Below are 6,000 nucleotides of genomic sequence, written 5' to 3' on the forward strand. Positions count from 1 at the left end.
GGCAGGGTAATTGGGGTTAAGTGACTTGCCCAAGGCCATACAACTAGTAAGTGTTAAGTGTCTGAGGCTGGATTTGAACTGAATTCACTGTGCCACCCTCTTGTTAGATTTCTTGGTTATTATTCAATCTGGTTGTGCCTTTTAAGCAGGAGTGTGCTGGTAAATATTTAACAATAGACTCTCCACAAGACACACTTTTTAATTTAGTCTGTTATTAACATTTTCTCCATCACTTTCTAAAATCCAGACAATCAACAAAACAATAAATCAAGCCCTGGTTTGCTGATTTCTGAGGTGCACATTCTCATACTGAAAATGTATACGCTGGCTCTGAAGCCAGTTAGAGCTGGCTCCAGCACTCTCCTGCCTGAAGCATATGTGGAAAAACTGGGCTCATTTATGAACTTTTATTCATCATCTTAGATTCAAGTCTCTAGTGCCATGTTTTACATGAAGCCTTTCCCGATCCTTCTGGATGCTAATGCTTTCCTCCTGCTGAAATGATCTTCTATTTACTTTTCTGTATATTTTAAACATACATACTCAATAGGAGTAATAAAGGACATACCCTCCATCACTCCTGCACACATCTTCTAGACTAAAGCACTTCCTATGTAGTTGAGCATGGACTGGTTTCTTATTTTTTTAAATAATAAGTTTTTTTATTGAAATCTTAGATTTTTCGTATCATAATAGTTTTCCCCAGTATTCTTCCTCCTCCCCCTACCAGGAAGCCATCCTACATAATACTTTTTAAAGACAATAAAAAGAGAAAAAAATCAGCACAATCAAGCAATACATTAAAAAGGTCTGAAAACATGTACAATGTGAAACATGTGTGAACCTCCCACCTCCCCAAAGGGATGGGTTGGGGGTATCCTCTCATATTTCCTTCTTTGAATCCTGCTGGATCTAGGTAATTTAGTTAGTTCACTTTTAATTTTTTTTGTAGGAGACTTTTCCTTCTGCTTACATTGTTGTAGTCATTGTGTTTACTTCACTTTGCATTAGTTAGTATAGATCTTTCCATCCTTCTCTGTGTTCACCACATGCTCTGGCCCCTTGTTAAAGGACATGCATAATCTAGTCACTCTGGATCGGTCCCTACAAGTAGGGCGCATTAAAGATGATTGGTCACAAGGTCAGGAAGAAACTTTCCCCATCATAGATCACATGATCTGTATTTCCTCAGCGAGACACCAATGGACATGTTCATCCACAAAGAGCCAGAGCAAATGCTCCATGCATCCCATCCTCTCTGAGTATATAGGAGAGTTACTGGATTATGCATTATGGTTTTCTGGGAGGTCATTTCAGCAGGAGGAAAGCATTAGCATCCAGAAGGATCAGGAAAGGCTTCATGTAAAACATGGCACTAGAGACTTGAATCTAAGCCCATTTTTCCCAGATTGAATATACATATAAGTGGAATGGTTTGGCATTTCCTTCTCTGACTCAATTTATAGATGAGAAAATTGAGGTAAACAGAGATAAGTGACTGGCCCAGGGTCACACAGCTAGTAAGTGTCTGAGGCCAGATTTGAACTCATGAAGATGAGTCTTCCTGATTCCAAGCCCAATGATCTATCCACTATACCCCCTAGTTGTCATATCTAGAACATAGTAGGTGATTAATAAATACTTGTGATTAATTATTTGATGAAAAAAGTTTGTGACCCAACCAAAACTGGAACTTAGATCCCCTTACTCCCAATTCAGTATTCTTTTCCTCTATCCCATAACATCTCTTCTATGGTCACGTAAAGGAAGGCGTTACAGCATAGTGGAAAGATTCCTTTCAGACTAGAAGTCAGAAGGGATGGATTTGTGTCCTGACCCCAAAACTCACCTGGCTGTGGCAGTGGATGAGTCAAAGGTCTTTTCTCTGAATGGCTCCCTAGCTGACTCCATTGAGACTCAGGCTTGTTGTGAAGGAGTCCCTGGTTCTTTCACTGTGAGAAGGGGGCCAGGTTCTTTGGCTGAAAATTCACGGTCTCTTTGTTCATGAAGAAATCTTGGATTTTTGCCTTTACTGGTTATGGAAAAGGAAGCAATTAATTATGTGTTAAGTGGCATGGGATGAAGCTGAGTCAGTCCAAGGAGAGAGCAGAACCCAATTCTAGTCCTGATTTTTTCACCAATGAACTATATAACTTAGGACAAGTCACTTTTCTCGAGACACTTTGTCTCAGTTTCTTCCTCTGTAAAATGGGAGTGGGGTAGACTAAATGGTCTCTAAGGTCTTTTTAGCTCTGACATTCTATGTCCTAATTTCCCTTTCCTGTTCCCTAAAAATACACCTGTGTTTTCCCCATCCTCAGAAGACTCCTTCTCTATCCCATCATCTTGCTATCTATCCTCCTCAGCCTCCACTTCTCTCTCTTCTAAACTCCTTCAACCTCAGCATTTAGTTGAACCTGACCTCTCTAGAGCTACCAAATGCTGCCTTAATTTAAAAATCTAATGATCTTTTCCTAATCCCTATCCTTCTTGACCTCTCTGAAGCCTTTGACACTGCCACTCCCCTTCTTAACACTTTCTCCTCTTTGGGTTTTCATGACACTGCTCTCTCTCTGTCTTCTCTCTCTTTTCCCTCTTTCTCTATCTTTTCTCTCTCCTCTTTTTCTGTTCTCTCTCTCTCTCTCTCTCTCTCTCTCTCTGTCTGTCTGTCTGTCTCTTTCTATCTCTTTTCCCTCTTTTAATATCTTGTCTCTCTCCCCTTCTCTCTGTCTTCGCTCTCTCTCTGTCTGTCTTCTCTCTCTCTCTCTCTCTCTCTCTCTCTCTCTCTCTCTCTCTCTCTTTCTCTCTCTCTCTCTGTCTGTCTCTCTTCTCATTGTCTGTTTCTCTGTTCTCCTCCTATCTCTCTGACCACTCCTCATCACTTTTCTTTGCTGAATTTTTATCCACGTCAGACCCACCATCTCCAGATTGCACTCCGCATTTTCTCTAACTTACCCCAGAAATCTCTTCATCCTGGAAGCGCACTCCAGCCTTGGAATTTCCACATTGGAAGTACCTGCTGCCCTTGTGGTCCCTCCCCCTGACCAGATATCTCCTCCTTGTACCACCATCCTTAAATGGTGATACATTTGTCCTTAAATCCTTAAACCAGGCCAGCTATGTTCTCATTCCTTTCTATGTTGGACTCCAGACCTTTTCAGTCATGTCCCATGCCAATTACCTTTGTCTTCCCTTCTCTCTTGAGCTCCCTTTTGTGCTTTCCTCCTTCATTAGAATAGAAGCTTCTTGAGATCAGGGACTATTTCTGCTTGTATTTGCACTCTTAGCTCAGTGCTTGGCACATAGGAAACAACTTTGACTAACAGGCATCCCCCAACATGATATGTACACTGTAAGTGTAAGATAGTCTCAGAGGGAAGGCACCAGCGTCAAGTGGACTGGATTATGGGCTTGAGGTGAGATTAGAAGGAGACCAGAAAAGCCAGGATATGGGGATGAGGAAGGAAAGAGTTCCTGGGGTGGGGGACAGTCAGTGAAAATGGCCAGGGTTGGTAGATGGAATGCTGTGTGTGAGGAGGGGACAAGCAGGGAATTAGGTATGAGGGTACTGGAAAAGCGGGAAGGGCTTTTCCAAGCAGGCAGTGGATTTTCTATTTGGTTCTAGGGGTAATAGGGAGCCATTGGAGTTGATTGAATAGGGTAGTGACATGCTTAGGCCTCTGCTTTGGGAAAATCACTTTGATAGCTGAATGGAAGATGGATCATAGTGAGGAGAAACTCAAAGCAGAGAGAACAGCCCACTCTGACATTCTATGTTCTCAGTTCTCTCATGGCTCTGACATTTTGTGTTCCAATATTCCTTCCAGCTCTGACATGCTGGTTTCTAAGAACTTGCCCAGCTCTGACATTTTATTTCCTCAGCCCCCTTCCAGTTCTGACATTCTGTGCTGTAAGGATCCTCCAAGTTCAGATATTTTATATCTTATGGCTCTTTCCAGCTCAGACAGTCTGTGATTTGCCTTCTAGGTCCTCTGGGTGAAGCTGGATCTTATTTGGGCCTAGATGATATAAAACTTTTGGCTGCTGCACAATGGATAGGGTGGAAGTTGTGGTGAGTTCTGAGAAATTTCCTTTATTTGCATCTTGCAGAGTTTAAAGCATCAGTTTAATAGAGAGCTGGCCTCTGCCGGAAGCTCTCTACACACCATAGTATAGCTGGAAAAACCAAATTCTAATGGAAAACCAACAGGTGCCTAAAGCAAAAGTCTTAAGCCTGGGACGGCATCTCACCCTGCTGCCTGCCTTCCATTCCTGAATATTGCCTCTGTCCCCTTTCTCTCCTGATCTCTTCTTTCCTCCAGTTTCTCTAACTCCACCATTCCATTGGACTCTTTAGTGGAAAGAATTGATGTCAGAGGCCGTGGGCAGCTTGGCCACTTGCTACTTGTGTCATTTTTGATAAGTATGTACCCCCTTTCTTGGACAGTTTCCTGGATAATGTGGGACAAGGGAGTTGGATGGGATGCCAACATGTACAGAGACATAATGTATAGGCAGCAAGCAAATGACTCCACGGAGATCAAATCCTAGTGAGACTTTCTGGAAGGGCAGCCATGATTGGAATAGGACTCAGGAAGGGGAAGCCTTCTGCCAAAGAAACAGGAGAGGTCAGTGAGGGGAACAGGCAGCAAAGCAGCATTGTACATTAAGAGACATACATTTCCTTGCCTTCTCAATGGGTAGGGGAAGAGATGGAGGGAGGGAGAGAATTTGGAAGTGAAAATAAAAATAAAAAATAGAGAAAAGAAAGTAAATCTGCTGGAAAATGTAATTCCAAATACATTTAAAAAAAAAGATGGTGTGCATGATCTCATGTTAACCTTCCCTCTTCTTAAACTAGGAAGAACCACAAATCCTAGGCTTTTTGTAGGTGGCCACTGCCTTGAAGTTAGGTGGTACAGTTGATAGAGTGCCAGGCCTGGAGTCAGGAAGCCTCAGTCAGTTACTAGCAGTGTGACCCTGGGTAAGTCACTTTACCCTGTTTGCCTCACTTTCCTCATCTGTAAAATGACCTGGAGAAAGACATGGCAAACCACTCAGTATCTCTGCCAAGAAAACCCCAAATGGGGCCACAAAGAGTCAGTCACAACCGAAAAACAACTGAACAATGCCTTACTAGGGACTGTTGGTCATTCTTGTGTTAAAAAAACCAGAGGGAGGAAACACGGTAGAGGGCATTTGGGTAAAGGCCATGGAGACAGAAATAGTAATGCCAGTAGAAGCCCATTCTGAGCGCTGATGAGCCTGACACTATTTCTGTAGGTCCATGCCTTGCTTTTGTCTTCGTCCTTCATATCCTGTCCTTGCTGGCACTGTGTCTTTTCAAGGTGTCAATTGGTCCATTTATCCATACAGTATCTTTGAATGGCTGCTCTCTTCTTCCTTCTCATCATCATTATTATTTCTTCTTGAATCTGGTGAATTTCATTCTTGAATTCTTTATACCTACTGAGCTGCCTTCTAGTCACTTAATCATTCAATAAAAAGCCCTTGTTAAATACCTACTATGTGGCAGGCACCGTGTTGGTCCCTGGGCACAGGAAGACAAAGAGTCCCTGAAGTTAAAGAGCATGCATCCTATTGGGCTAAACCATATGCATACTTAAGTATTTGGAGAATATACATACACAAAATGGATGCAAAGTCATTTTTTTTAGGGGAAATGGTGATGTGGGGAATCAGGAAAGGCTTCAATGGAAGTGCCATTTGAGCTGAGGTTTTTCGGTTGTTTTTGTTTGGCTTTTTTTTAAATCTGAGTTTTGAAAGAATCTGGGGGTTCTAGGCAGTAATAGTGAGGAAGGAATGCATTCCAGGCAGCAGACAGTGAGTGCATGTTCAGAGTGGGAGATGGAAAACTACAAATGAGGAAAGGCAAGAAAGTTATTCTATCTAGACCACAGAGTGTATGAAGAGGAATACTATATAATAAGACTGGAAAGGAGACTAAGCCAGGTGGTAAAGAGCTTTAAAATGTAGAAT

At 42.3% G+C, this 6,000-nt stretch overlaps 1 long non-coding RNA gene across 1 annotated transcript in view; it reads left to right on the forward strand.

Annotated features, from left to right (window-relative positions):
* The window catches only part of LOC138154211 (uncharacterized), a 57,036-nt gene that overhangs the window by 24,267 nt on the left and 26,769 nt on the right, over positions 1–6,000 (forward strand). The window contains exon 2 of the long non-coding RNA XR_011166574.1: positions 3,988–4,072. This is a non-coding gene — a long non-coding RNA (uncharacterized lncRNA). The remainder of the gene's footprint in view (positions 1–3,987; positions 4,073–6,000) is intronic.

The sequence above is a fragment of the Petaurus breviceps genome, unplaced genomic scaffold (genome assembly GCF_028583685.1).
Source record: "Petaurus breviceps papuanus isolate PSGF00001 unplaced genomic scaffold, PetGlider_PUasm1.0 91041, whole genome shotgun sequence".
NCBI classification, from domain to species: Eukaryota; Metazoa; Chordata; class Mammalia; order Diprotodontia; family Petauridae; genus Petaurus; species Petaurus breviceps.